At 45.7% G+C, this 15,504-nt stretch overlaps 1 pseudogene; it reads left to right on the top strand.

Annotated features, from left to right (window-relative positions):
- Positions 1 to 12,345: 12,345 nt before the first annotated feature.
- LOC144095430 (uncharacterized) lies at positions 12,346 to 14,473 on the top strand (annotated as a pseudogene).
- The last annotated feature ends 1,031 nt before the right edge of the window (positions 14,474 to 15,504 follow it).

The following is a 15,504-nucleotide window of genomic DNA, read 5'->3' as shown; positions in this document are numbered from 1 at the left end:
CTGTTATTCATCCGGGTGCCCGCAGTGGTTATCGGATTGCTTTTCTTCTTGTTTCGCGGGTTAGGTGCATTTTCCACGTTTCTGTGTGGTTGTCGCGGGTACGTGAGTATGCTGCAGAAGGAGAGCGCCTGATGCCCTACCGCAGCAATACTCTTCATTGCGCGAACCCAAGGCGCCAGTGTAATTTGCTCTTGTCGACTGTAGTGCATAAGATTTCGTTTCTTGCCCGCAGACGTACACTTGTCCGGAATATATTACAAACTTGGCGTTTTGCTTTTTGGATTGTCCTCTTGCCAGAGGGCGTTTCTGAAGCCGGTTTTACTTTGGTGATTTTTTTTCTTACGCTTCAGGCACTGCAAACCTCTCTCCGGTAAAATATTTGAAACTAAAGACATATCAGCACTACAGCCTTTTCGTCGGTTGCAGCTTTAATTTCGAGTTTACCTTATCAAGTAAATGACATCAGCAGCGCGTAGAGTTATCGTCTCTCACTTATTACTACTTTCCAAATGCGGCTAAATGTTAAATAATTTTAAAAATTTCAAAATGAATACAAGTTTTTATGTATCATGTTATGCAGCCATCATGTCCAAGATCTGGAAGCAAGTTCTAATGCCATGAGTAGAAAAAATAATGAAAACGTCGTCAGCACTGACCGCCAGCTGAGATATCTTAACTCTTTTCTGTTAAGAGCATTAGACTGCTGTTCAGTATTTTAAACAACCAATCATTTATTCTGCATAAGAGCCAATCGACATTAACATAGGAGGTCGCTTCGTCCTATCATTTAGAAGTGGACCTAAATTTAATGCAATCATTTCGGTGGGTTCCGGCGGTAAGGAATGAAGGCCGTGAGTTTCAGTTTGAAAGCCTTTTAAGGAATCCGAAGCACCGTGGCTTTTCTACTCGTCGCAAATATCGTCAATATGCTGAGCCAGTTGGACTCCACTTTATTTTATTATAATATTGTTCGTTTTCATGGCCTGCTAATTTGATCCTTTTGTGGTCGTTGTTGTATGTTAAGTTTACGACAGCATTACACGCGCACGTGGTTTCTCTTTTTATGTAAGAGCGGTTTGCTATATGATGTGTGCTCACAATATTTATAATTTTGGCTCTTCGTGCTTTATCTTTGACTTACTATTTGTTTATTTTCTTGCACTGCATTTAATATATGCTGGTGTAGTTTACACTCACTGACGACTGCCAGTTTTCGGACCTAATGTCTTGTCAAGCTGCTACTCATGCAGCTTTCTTCTCAGCGACCTTCTTTCCTCTAAATAGTGTAAATAAACTTTAAACTTCGTTCCACCCTTAAAATCACTTCCTATATCTTGTTCTCTCTACTAGTATCGTTCACCAGTCAGTCACCTCAAGCAAAATAGAACACCCTGTGCTATAGTTAGCTACTTCTCAAGAGAAAGGTATGATCATTAGACCAATGAGCTACAGGGCCCTGGTCCCGAATTACGAACCGCTGTACAATTGAGAGCGCTGTAAAATATCCGCTCCTATTGCTCACCGGCATCATTTTGAAAAGTTGCGTCACGGGAAGCTGCAATGGCGTCACGGACAAGAAAAAACGCATGACGTTGCACACTTAATTATGCCCGCGGTTTCAGGCTGTTTTTTGCGAGCGCGAAGGGTCAATCTACAGAGTTTTAGAGGGAAAATGGCGGCGGCGGCGTCTGCTATTTATTGGTGGCGGAGGCGGCAACGTTGACGCCAGCTACGACGAAGGATGGTGTACGAGGACGCGTATGACCTGCCGGACGAGCTGTTCCGTCGCTTATTTCGATTATATAAGGAGAAAGTGGAGTGGTTTTTCGGAAAACTTGCCGACGAACGGCGAGGGGTACGACGAGCGCTTTGCCGGTGCTGCGGCAGGTGCTGCGCGCTCTCCGTTTCTTTTTTGCCTCCGGGGGCTTTCAAGTGTGCGTTGACAAAGAGCAGACCATCGGCCTCGCCCAACCAACGGTTAGCAAGTGAGTGCGGCGTGTGACTGAGGCCATATGCGAAGTCAGCGCAGAGAGAGGATGGGTGCGTGTCCTGGTGCACGCTGAGGAAAAGGCGGCGGTAAAGGCGACCCTCCTTCGCCACGGCAATCATTCCCGGCGTCGTCGGCTGCGTCGACGGTACGCTGATTGCAATCAAGGCGCCGCGGGGAGACCCTGCAAACAGGACAGCATTCTGGAACCGCAAAAGATACTATCCGGCGAACACCATGGTCGTGAGTAGACTGGTTTTCTGACCGCATGTGTTCGAAAGCCGCGACCTCGACCATGGAAGTTCAGGACTAAGTTGTTCTGCCCGTGTTTCTCGCAGATCTGCGACTCAAACATGAGGATCCTTGCGGTCGACCCTCGCTGCCCGGAGTCTGGTCATGATGCCTTTTCTTGGCGTTATTCATGGCTGCGTCGGAAGGTGGAGCGCGGGCTGCTGGAGGATGGAGAGTTTCTTCTTGGTAAGCAGCCTGTTGATCATCGGGCCACTTCGATAGCATATATTAAGCTACACTACTGCGCATTGGCTCATACCTAAATGAGGCGGGTTATAACATGGAAGACCGTCAACAGTATGTTGTATCGTATTGTATTTTTGTGTATTTACTGTTATTACCGGAGCAGAGGCACAAGTCACATTATTAGAAAGTGAATCGTATTCTCTGCGTAAAACACCACGGCAAAAGAGGTGTGCACATGGCTAGTGTTGTGCAGGATATCATAGTACAGCATTAAGCTAGAAGGGTGTGCTTACAGAGGTACCCTTTAGTCATGAATCTTCTGCATGCCTGTTAATGTTATGTTCAGCGTTCTGAATTTGGGCTGCTTGGCATGAATCATTTATTACATAGACAGCAACACGCTTCGCTGCACATTTTGTTTGTGCAGGAGACAGCGGACATCCACTGGAGCCGTGGCTGCTCGCACCAGTGTCAGGGCATCCTGGTGCAAACACTGCAGAAGGGCAGTGCAACGCAGCACATGCCTCAATGAGATGTGTTGTGGAACGCTGCATTGGTGTTCTCAAAAGCCGCTTCCGGTGCCTTCAAAGGTACCGGACACTCCACTACGAGCCGGAGCGGGCAGTGGTCATCACTGCAGCGTGCGCTACGTTGCACAACATCTGTCTAGAGGAAGCCCTGGAAGCAGACGAAGACGTCACTACCGATGACCCTGACAACAACGGGCCACCTCTGCTTGCCGGGTACTTGACCGGGACAAGATCCCGCATGACCTCCCTACGTGGTAAAACCATGCCAGACCGTATCATTGTCCTCTTTGCCACAACTCGTCCGCAGAGGCAAGCACACCTGCAGATGGTGCGGCGACAGCGGAAGCGGCAACAGCAGTGGACAACAGGACCACCAGGCAGTAAGCTATGCACCATCTGGCAGCCGTGGCTCCAATGACTCACCGTGCTGGCGTGGCGAGTTGTCGCTGTCACTCTTGCTGCTGGCAGTGGCATTGCCTTGGGTTAGTGCGTGAGCCCCTGTGTGATATCATGCCCATGACCACAGGTAGCCACATTCCGGCATTTCTGAAATACTTTTTCTTACGCGTCCTTGACAGCCTCAAGTGGCAAGATACCAACTGCACACACCAGCTGCTGCTCCACCGAGAGTGTTCACCAGTATGCCTTTCAGTGCATCAGCAAGCCTGCCGCACAGCTACTGCACCTTCTCCTTCTCGTCCAAATACACGCCGAAACAGCTCGTCCAACAAGTGAAATGCATCCTTGCACACGGTCATTCGTCGATGTTTACGTCGACCTGGCCATTTAGCCATACAGTTACTCGCGGTCACTACGTGTTTGATGAATGTGCACGAGGAAAAAGTGTAGTGTGGAGACTGCAAGGCACCAGTAAAACATTTGTATTTGCACCACATTTATTCTTCGGTCAAAATATTTTTGTTCGCTGCAGCTGCAGGGAAACAAAAGCATGTAGCACCAACAGTGATTCGCATATGGCTTGTCAAGTGCTGCACAAATTATGCTGCGCAGAGATTGCACAAGAACAGTTCTATCTTACACTGTGGCCAAACGGGTGAGCTGGCTGTACATTTTGTAAGGGCAAGCAGTGCAGAAGACATAGCTAGAAAGCAGAGGAAACAAAGAACGAGTGCTCATCCCATGTTTTCTTTGCTTTCCGTTTAAGTCTTACGCGCTGTTTGCCCTTTAAGAAACTTTCATATTGACTGCAACCTTGAGAGCTAGTAGTTACAGGTTTGGCATTTTGTGCATACTTGTAGCCCCGTTGTAGCCCAGGTTTTCACTTTGATGAAACATATTACATAAATGGGGGAATGCACAGCAAGTGTTACGAGAGACATTGCTCTTCGTAGATTTTACTGGCCTAAAAAGCATGTTACGTGTACAAGACACATGAGTATCACAGACGATGATGCCAACGTGGCTACGTTTGAAGTTGTAAAGGGACCCAGGAACGAGAGCCATTAGGATTGTTGCGTCATACCTTTCAAGGCGGAGCTCAAGCGCCCCCCAATTTTTTTTTTCCCTGCATTCAACACCTGTGCAGATGTGACTTTGGGCGAATGCTGGCAAGCCTCATTTCTCCTCGGCTCTCTTGAGGATAGAACATGTTACAATGCACGCAATGGACACTGTACGGAAAAGCACGAGAAGTAATGCGAAAAAAAAAACCATTAAGGAACATTCAAACAAATTTAACAGGAACAAAATCGAATTGTTCAAAATTTATCCAGAATTCCTATATTACGACGCCCATCATAGCTACAGTAACTTCAGAACACTTTGCTCCACATATTGCACTTGCAAATGAAAGAAAACAAGCACTAGAAATTGCACCTTGTGCACCTTCCACAGCTGCAGGTAAACGACGGAAAGAAGTGTAAAATAAAAACAGTATATGAGGCTTCCACATTTGGCAGAGCTTAAACTACATAATTGAAAGAAAGTAAACAGTGTGTGAAGCATCTGGGCCTGCAGATCTAACAAGAGATAAAAAAATGATGCTATATAGCACATACCAAAACAGAAACCTGACAGAGAAGCAAATAATGTAAATAAAAACAAAAATAAAAGGGAACTTCACAAACACAACTAAAAATGGTACGTCTCTGCAGTTGGCAGAGAAGCAACTAATGTAAATAAATATACACACAACGAAAATTTAAAAATGCAAGCTAAATTGTACAATATGTTTGCGCCTGGCAGAGGAGACAATAATCTTCTTGAATTGATATAAACACATGAAGATGTTCTTTGATAAATATAAAAACACGCAAATAACGCAACTAAAAATAAACAATTCAGTGCGGTGCAGTTGGCTCAAGCCGCTTTTGTAAGATCAGCGTCCGTGGTTTCACGTTACGATAAGCTGCCCTTGCTGCCCATTTGCCGCCTGCACAGCATCTGCACCTCCCGTATGGCCTGCATGCAAATCAGCTCCAATTACAAATTATTAGTGACAGCCAATATTGAGATCTCGCTTAAGTTTTATGTGCAAAGTCAGGTGCTGAGATATTTTGGGCAAAGTAAGGTTGTAGAAGACTCGCGTCAGCTTCATAAACTCAGCTGTCCCAACCACGCCCCGCAAGAGGCGTCAAAACAGAAGCAGAGGTGCTTAAAACGAGCACTGATATTTATGATTAAGTCACGTGACAGTTTCTACTGTGCAAAGTGCAGTGGACGCAGTGAGTACACACCTCCAGCGTGCTCTGCTGAAACACAGCGTCCTGGCAGTTCCAGGCCTCAGTAAGGTCCACCAAACGGCGCGATTCATACAGCATCTGGCGCAGCACCTCATCGGCCCCATTGTCCCGTCGTCGCTTCCAAAGAAGGCTAGGCGTGGCACGCAGTGAGGGCTGCAGCGGGGGCTCTGGTATGAGCTGCTGTGAGGGCTGAGGTGAGGACTGCGGCGAGGGCACCGGTGTAGCTGTCAGGAAAGAAAATGTGCTCATCACGCAATGCGACATGTGGTGGAATAAGCAATGCATTTGTTGCAATGTATTAGAGGACTTGACATAAATATACAGGACAGCAATCTCGGGCAGCATTGTTGTGGCATATGAAGAACCGTGCTTGTTGTAGCATATGCAGAACCTTGCAGAACCGTGCTGTTCGCTTCATATTATCTGACCACTCACCCTTGACAAGTGTTACAGCATTAAAAAAACGTGCCGAACAGGAAGATTTGTCATATCGCCGTAAACTTGCTCGTTTAACACTTTTCCATAAGCTTTATCACCACCCCTCCCTCCGAACTGATTTGCTTCAGTCACCTCAGGCCATCTTTCCACGCCATGATCATTTGAAAGCTTTCAAACTTAAACGCGTAAACTGTCATTTATCGGCTTACGTCAATTCATTCATTCCCCGTACTATCATTGAATAGAATAGTTTACCATCAGTTATCGCCACAGAAACTGACATCATAAAATTTCAAGAGTCTCCTTGCTGTGACGGAAATGGGCAAAATTTGCTGTTTTTGTTTGTTAAATTTCTTTTTTGTTATGCCTTTTGTTTTAATGATTTTTTGTTGTTGTTGTATTACACTTTTTACTAAAATGTATAGCGTTTATTAACGACTGTACCGCCCCCCCCCCCCCCCCCCTATGTAATACCCTCTCCTGGAGGACCTTTTGGGGGTAACGTGAATAAATAAAAGAATAAATTCACGTGCACATTTGCTAGTCTGCCAGAAATATCGAAGCCTCACTGCAAGAGAAATGAACATTCTGCACAGCGTGTCAAAGCCAGAGAGATAGTCGATAGATAGAGTGGATAGTGCAAAACCACTGCGGTACTTCCGCTACTTCTTCAAATGCCGCCAGAAAGGATAGTGCTATTACTTTCAAGCAGCTGCCAGAAGGGGTAGTATGGAGCTTGAATAATGGCGAGCCAACTCACGGTCTGTGGGGCTCGGTGTGTCTTGCCGACAACTTGCTGAGGCTCCCCGTTCACCTCCTCTGCTGTAAGAGGGTAAAAGGTGCGGCTGGTTTGTACTGGCAAACCTTGAAACAAAAGAGAACTAGCAAAAGAGAAGCAACAAATAATGCGGAACCACTAGTTAATGCATTCCTGCACCTCCTCCGAGACTCAACTAAATAACAGATGAAGTAAACAGTGCTAGTAAGGCGCAAGGCACAGACATCATGTTTTTAAGCGGCCGGCCCCTCGTTGTTGAGAATTGACGTGAGCTGCTCCCACAGGTCGTGCTTTTCCACAGATGTGTACGAGTTTGTTAGGTCGGCAGAAGCGCGAGCCAAGAGCCGATTGCTCTCCATAAACTCTATTATGATTAGCCCTTGCTCGCTCGACATTCTTCGTGTTGGCGCCATTTCGAGACTAGAATTCCCGTGCAGAGAACTGCAGCAGCGAACACAGTGCGGAAAACAGGCAATAGTTTGTTTCGTTCTTCGAAAGCAGGTAGTAACAGGGAAAAACATTTGCTCTGCGTTTGGGCTAGTATATTTTTACTGGAACATATGCGTGTGCTTCGCTGCAGCAACGTATAGCAAAGCCAAAAACAAACGAAAACAAGCAGGGTTGTTTCACGGTGGTTTGGGCTAGTTGGTTGCTATTCATAATGCAGACAAGTTTCGCAGCATGAATAAAACGCACACAGAAGACAAGGAACAAACAAGACAGCACAGTTACGTCTTGATTGTTCCTTGTCTTCTGTGTGCTTTTTTTTTTCATGCTGCGAAACTTGTCTGCAAGGTTGTTAGTGTGCGCCCAACCGCGTTGCTTGGTTCTTGCTCCATCCCAACTGAATCATTTGTGCCAGAAGTTCATGAGACCAAAAAAGTTTATTTTACCTAAAAAACCGTGCTTCGTGGTCGTCTTGTATTTCTTAAAGCAAAATAAACAGGACCACAATCACATATTGGTATACGGCTTCTTTAAACAATAGCACAGGCTTATCTCAAGTTGCCTTCGTCGATTTTCTGGCCCGGCGTTTCTTGCAGGTTCCTCTTTGGAGGCCCGTGGCCTTTACTGGCTTCGATAAGCGCCCTCCGCGCACTTAGGACAACCAAGTAGAACCTTGATTTCAGACGACGCGTAAAAAAGCAGGAACTAGCCGTGAGATCAGCTGTTTTCTTGACGGCCGCCATATTTACTGTTTACATCTGCCAGCGCGCCCTCATAGAGACAAAAGTTACCCACGAAAGCAGTTATTTGCAAAAGTTAATATAATTCTTGTTTTCCTTCATCTCGGTGAAAGTGAAATGCATTTTTGAAAGAATAAAACAATATTTAATTTATTCACTTCATGTTCTTATAAAAAAGTTAGCCTACGGCCTCTTGTCGTGCAAATAAATGCTTCCGGGGCAGCACCCTAGTAGCTATTGGTTGATTCCGCATTTACTCACGCGTTAGCGTCTCACCTTGCCGTCATGCTGTCGTCAATTTGACGTCATGCTCTACAACATTAGAGTGAGTTCCGAAATCCGGGCCCTGGTCACTGGAAACAGGGAATACTGCGTGAGAAAAATACAGAAAATTAGCGCAGTGGACGCAACACAGAAGGAAACGCTTAAGAGGTGCGCGCCCGAAACTTATGATTTCGTGTGTGGTATACCCCCCAGCGCTCCATTAAACGGCACAACCAAATGTACACAACGACAAGTATAGACCAAAATTTTCAAAGCAGCATAGTGCCTCACAATAGAGATCAGGATAACGCCAGGGATTTCATATGTAAAAAACAAATATATTGAAAATAAGGGCCCAATCTATACTAATATTTACAGCTACAAAAAAAGGTGTTTTATTATGATTCTCATCAAAATGTGTAAACACCGATGCCGATTTGTGCGCCTTTCTGGTGCGCTCAATCTTGGCGATGTAACTCCTGCATTTGGCTTTAGCCTCGATGGTTCGTACAACAGGAGCTTGCTTTATCACACAGCGCACTTCTATATCAGCGGCTTGTATGGAATGTTCTTACCTCCGTGCACTCCTTGCTGCTGCCTCTGTGACACGTATACACAGCAATCACATTGCCTCCGTGGTCGTTTTGTTGAATAAGCCTTGTGCGATTCTACAAAAAACTTTTACCGACGCCTTTGCTGCGCCTCTGCCTCATCTAGCGGGGTCCTGCCGGTGGCGTCGCAGCACCTCTTTTCAAGCGTTAAGCCTGGCTGCTGGAGCGCCTATTCGGTCGTTGCAGCGCCTATGGATGGTGCGGTGTCAGTATGTTACGGGGGACAAGGCGGCTCTAGGGAAGCATTGTGATAATACTAGGTTTTTATGCGCAAGGGCATCCAAGGCCAAAGAGCGCCAAACACGAAGTTTTTTTTGGTCACCTCAGGTTAAAATATGTGCAGATGATAAAATCAACACCAGTTGTATTGGGTCTAAGAGTAGCGTGTGCATTATCATAGCGTGTGAAGAGGGTGTATAAATGTGATAGAATATCCTAAAGTGGTGTAGAGCGCCTAAAAATAGTTTTAAGAGATGTTGTATATAAAAGACGAAGCCAGGCAGCCGCAACCACAGACCTTGCTTGAGCAAGAAGAGCGAGGCGTCTGGCAGCTATGGCTAAGCTCAGCATTTTCCTCAGCAATGACCAAAATGCCGAGGTTACTTTGAATCACTGATCTCTCGTAAGACGCCTACATGAGCTTAAAATTTAGAAACCCTATCCAATGACAAAACATGCTGTGATCACCTAAAATAAATAAGGGTGCAACGGTATTTTAAATGTGTAAAGTTCAGAGAAGTTGGGTGGTCTTTGTGTATCCAATCTGGGGCATATGATTAATGCGGGTCAACTGACATGTGGGCTCCACATTTCGCGCATTGTGGTGCCGGAGTATCCTTTAAAAGATATGAGTGTGTGATGTATGCATGTTTTATCCTTAGTCCACTGAGATCAATTTCCTTGAATATATTTTGTTTTTGTAGCGATAGCTACCTTACGGTAGCATTTCGAGCCTTCAGCGTGGCGGTGGCACGTGACGGTGGCGGCGCCGCCACGCCATGGCTGCGCCGCCACCGCCAATTTTCTGTGTCATATCTTCAAATCCTTAGCTTTATTGTATGCAGTTTGTTGTCTGTACATCCCAATGCTGCTGCCACTCATCGCGGAGGGCAGTCCTAAATTATGGCCTGAGGTCATGGTATGGATTTTGTTTTATATCCATCCTACTCAGTTTAGCACCTGATGCTTCAAGCCTATCAGCTTCTTCATTTACATCTATTCTACAGTGACCGGGTACCCAGCATACTGCAACTGCCAGATTCTATGTGAGTGCAGACATAAAGCATTTCAAGAGGGAATTCTTTACAGGGTTTTTACAGGGCTTCCCAGAACACAGGTAACCAGACTTAAGGAATCTGAGTGAATAACAGAGCTTGACACTTGTTTTTTCCCAAATTAATCCAACAGCCAACAGATTACCTTGGCATTTTGCAGTAAATATGGTTGTGTGTCTATTCATTGTTTTTGTTTCGGAAAATTGGCAACTGTGAACTGCACATGAAACTGATGAAAACTTGGAGGTACCAGGGTAATACTCTATGCACTGATACTTTGCTTGTAGGGAGAGTAAATGCTGTTTTGTGAAAACTGGCGGCCCAGTCTTGCCAACCTCGCGAACCAATGTGTCGCAGTCAGCTAGATACACTTCCCAGGGAGCGAATTTGCGGTTAGAGGAAGTTACCAGAATATTGGTAACTGGTATATTCAAGTCTTTGACAAGTGCAGCGACTGCAATGGGTAAAGGTGGTGTGTCAGACGGTCGGTTTGGAAAGAGCAGTGTACTGGCTGGGTGTTGCATTAGCGCGTTGCATGGATGGTATGCATGAGATAATACCTTCATAGCTTACGTTATACTTGTGCACTTCCGCCTTTGTTCAAGTGACCATCGGTATGCCTCAACAGACAAACTGGCATTTGGGCTTATACGGAAAGCACAAGTACCCAATCGCAGACCCAGGTGGTACACAGCGTCAAGCATTTTTAAGGTGCTTTTCCGTGCTGACTCGTACACTAGTGAGCCGAGGCTCCGTACAGTCAAGTTTGGTCACGATCCTTGCGCCACCTAGCGCCGCTCCAGCGAGTCTGTGGGCCGGCTGAATGGAAGCACCGCCGCCGCGCTCAGCTGCACCGCCTGCACGCGCTTTCAGTCGCGTTGCAACGATGGCAAGCAGTAGTAGTGGCGGTGGCCTCGGCAAAAAAAATGCGAAAAGAAAAAGCAGTTGTCAGTATTGCTGCGTGAAGGATTGCCATAGCCGCGAAGGACAGTTTGGCATTAAGCTGTACAGATTTCCAGGTAGGCCGTACGAAAGAGATCGACGAAAGAAGTGGATCACGGCAGAGCGGAGAATCAAGTAAGTTCTTTGTCGCATTTAACACCAGTCTTAGCGTCTTTTCAACATAGTACGTTTAGGAGTTTCATACCGCGAGTGGTAATTTTAAATGTGAACGCCTCGCCGCGCTCCGGGCGGTGAAGTTTGCGGAAATTTTGTTCGAACCTCGTGCATATGTACCTACGCATACGTGTCATTCTCATCGCGGATATATCGCCGCACTTAACTTTCTATGGCGTTTGTCCGCGCTGCATTTCTTCGATTGTACTTCTTTAGTCGCGCCTACGTACAAACTTCCTCACATGTATGTACATACTGCACTTGCCTAGGAACGTTCGTACGGCGCACCGGGTTGGGTACGGAAGAAGTTATCGTGCATGCACATTCGCTAGGAATGCGGTTGGCTCATGTGTCAAAGCTATTTTGGGCCCTGCAAATGGCGAAAAGTGTGGCAAACATGATAGAGCGTGCCGGTAGAACTTTTATGCGGTGTACGCAGACCACTTCTCCGTAGTGTAAACAACTTGTGTTCTGAAAAATTGCAGGCCAATTAGGGAAACATTATGCATGTATTGTCTGCCTCCGCCCTCTGTGGGTTGAGGATTTTGTGGTGTAAACAATGCTGTGTCGTCTTTTTCAGCCTGGCCGACGGTTCCGAGTGGGTGCCGAATGAGAGGACAAGAATATGTTCGAAGCATTTCGTCAACGGAGAGAAGAGTACGATCGCATCGCATCCAGGGTACTACCCAACCATATTCCCGGATGTATACAGGGTCAGCCACGTCGATGCGACTAAGCAGCTTGCACGATATGAAAGGTATGAAATGTCTTTTAGCACTGTGAACCATCTATAAGAATTCAATATTTGAACTACTGTGTGCAATTCTAAGTTCAATTAGTCTGCAGAATTTGAATGCAGCTGGTAATTTTCATTATGTAACGTTCAGAAGAAGGACCACAAGGAGAATATGAATTTTCGAATGTTTCATATGCTTCAGGTTGCATAGGAGGAGGAGGGCTAGGGCATCGTCTGCCTCAGTAATGCCAAAGCAGGCATCTGCCACTGTTAGCGAAAAAGACACGGCATCAAGCACTGAAGAAGACACCTGTGAAACGGATCCCCTGAATAGCCATCCAACCTGGAGGTACTTTGCATGGCTGTTGACGCAGCACAAAAAGACGAGGTAAGCAACCGGGATGGGCATGGAAGAATGACGCTGCCATTCTTTATTTTGATGCAAAGCCGTCTCTGTGTACATGTTACATGCAGAGTTTAAGTGTGAAATTTCAGCAGTTTACTGCCTGCTCTCGTTACTGTGAATTAAAGTGTTTAACCTCTAATTTATGTAATGCATCTCACTGCAGTGCAGGTGACATAGCTGTCCAGTTTTATGACTGATACCTGTTTTTTCTTTTCTAGGCAGTCTTGCCAAACCGACGACATTGCAAGATGTTCCGGCACATTTTCGGTGTTCCTGTGTTCGGCACGAGGCAATGAGGCGTGCACTCAAGTCAACCACAAAATTGTTTGCGACGCGGAAGTACAGTGCAAGCCTGCAGTGGTTTCCCACCAGTCTGGTAGAGACAGCAGGACAGCTTGCTTCACAGGATACGACAGTGTCCAAGCATGTGCAGCTGCCATGAAGGATCTGTGCGGCGTGTCCCCCGACATATATGCCCTCCTGCTTAGCATAATGCCCCGTTCTGCTGAGCGAACTTGTGATGTGCCAATAACCGATAGGCTTGTGCTGTTTTTGATGAAGCTTAAACTTGGGATCACTTACTCATCTCTTGCAGTGCTTTTCTGCGTGTCCAGGAAAACAGTCTCTCGTCATTTTAAGAGTGTTCTCAAAACACTTAGCATTGCCACGCAGAAGTAGATATATCGCCCTCCTGATCATGTCATTAGACAGACAATGCCAAATTGCTTTAAAGTTCACTACCAGGACTGCTCGATGATAATTGATTGTACAGAAGTCCGTACAGAACAACCGTACACTGTACAGCAACAGCGTGTGCTGTATTCACATTACAAAGGAGGATATACTCTGAAATTCCTAGTTGGAATCACGCCATGTGGTGCAGTCTGCTTCTGCTCAAAGGCATACGGAGGCAGGTGTTCAGATTCCTTTATTACAGTGGATTCTGGGTTTCTAGACCTAGTGCAACCAGGCGATGTTGTGATGGCCGATAAGGGGTTTCCGGGTATAAAGGCAGGCCTTGAAGAGGTACGGGCTGTATTAGTGATGCCCCCATTTTTGCAAGGTCAGGACCAATTTTCTGAAAGTGAGGTGCATGAGACGTACCAAATTGCACAGGTGCGAATTCATGTGGAAAGATTTATCCAGCGCATAAAGATGTTCAACGTCCTCAACACACGCATACCCACAGAGCTGATTGCAGTGATGAGTGACGTATTTCATGTCTGCTGCGTCTTGGCAAATCTCCAGCCGCCTATTATAAGCTCCGAACAGTGAGGTTTGAAGTGCTGCGCCATCTACAATCAGCAGACCTACGCTATATTCTCATTTCCACACATCTTTTTATTCAAACGAAAGGTTAATCACACTCTCGTGGACTTGACAAGGGCGGGGAGCAGCCACGTAAAGTAAAAGTCCTCCAGTGCTCGCACAGCTGAACATAGGAAGTCATCGTCTTTCTCTACAATGATGGTGATGTTTTGTTGTTCAGAATAAACAAAAAAACAACATTCATTGAGATTACACACATAAATTAACAGTTGCACCTGTGTGTAGTATCGGTGACTTGCAAGTAGCGTCAATTTGCCATTCTTGTACTTAATGTAGGGCACAAATGTAACCTCCTGCTCTACATCAATTATGTCTCTGTTCCGTCTTGAAAACGGGCACTTTATCTCTAAAAGGCAAACACCCTTTGCCGTTTCAAAGAGCCCGTCAGGGTTTCCGCAAAGCCACGGCTGGGCTGTATGGACCACAAGTCCAGTCTGGAAAAAGAAATAATATTTTTCTGAAGCAAATGAAAATAGAAAAAGTACTTTTCTGAAGCGTATGTCCCACAAGTACACAATACAAATAATGCAAACGCAGACATAAAAGTGCAATGGTCATGTGCAAATATGAAAGCAATGAGGCTACCAAATGTGAAATCACAAATTTTTAAGTCAAGCAGGTTGTACACATGTAGCTTACCTCTAACACATCTGCACAAACTTTCTTCTCAAAGTTCTTGCGTGCCACTGGCTCCATTTTCATGCCTGAAAAGTAACTTTCAGTCAGCCCAACGTGCGATGTTGTGATATTGGAAAACGTACCATATGATGTGGCCTCAGAGCAAAACCCTCGACGATGCAGAATTGTCTTCAAGAGGTCTTGAGGAGGCTTCCTTGTTCTCAGTATCATGTGTGCTTGCGAACAAGTTATTCTTAATCTTCTTTCTCTGTGCCACCTGTTATAATTTTTAACAGGATAATTAGGAGATACGTTACATTGCAACTCTCCAAGGTGACATATGAACAAGGAGGTGAAGCACCTACCTGTGATTATTAGCCTGCCCCTTTGTCAGTGCACATAGGTGCAGAGCACTTAAGCATTTTATGTTCTTGGCGTAGTACGCTGCCACTTCTGCTGGCATTTCTTCTTCGTACTCCTTTTTTTCAATTAATATTATTGGAAACTTTGCTGAAATAAAGCTGGGGCATGCTTTGTGGAAACAGACTGAAAAGCACAAGCATTATTGTCTTCTACCACTGCGTAACAAGCAATAAGTTTCTGAACTAATGCCGAAATGTCGGGCAATACATAATAAAAATAGGTACATTTAACTTCCATTACTTCAGCAGTGAAATGCAATGCTTACCACCAAAAAGTTCTTCAATCGACGCTTTATCGTCCACACGGGCCTTTTTCGATGGTCTTCCCCACCTCTGCCTCTCAGATGTGCAGGAGATGTCGTCGTGCATGTTGACATGCAGCGCGACAGCCGCGCAGTGTTTGCAAGACCCTGCAGCGCCGTACCTGCAACTGCAAAGTCCAGCTTGCAGTTCGCGGTCATTCTTGTTTATCTGCGGTGAACACAATGTAAATGCAACAGTTGACACAAACTATGACCGCCAAACCAGCCACCCAACAACAAGAGAACGTTCGCACGTGATGCCCGCATATTATGATTAATTACGTTCCCACCGCGCAATACCTTTACAAACCCTCCTAAGAGACTTGA

Source organism: Amblyomma americanum, chromosome 6, assembly GCF_052857255.1.
Source record: "Amblyomma americanum isolate KBUSLIRL-KWMA chromosome 6, ASM5285725v1, whole genome shotgun sequence".
NCBI lineage: Eukaryota > Metazoa > Arthropoda > Arachnida > Ixodida > Ixodidae > Amblyomma > Amblyomma americanum.
Note: the sequence above shows the minus strand (reverse complement) of the source record. Positions and strands in the feature narration are given on the sequence as shown.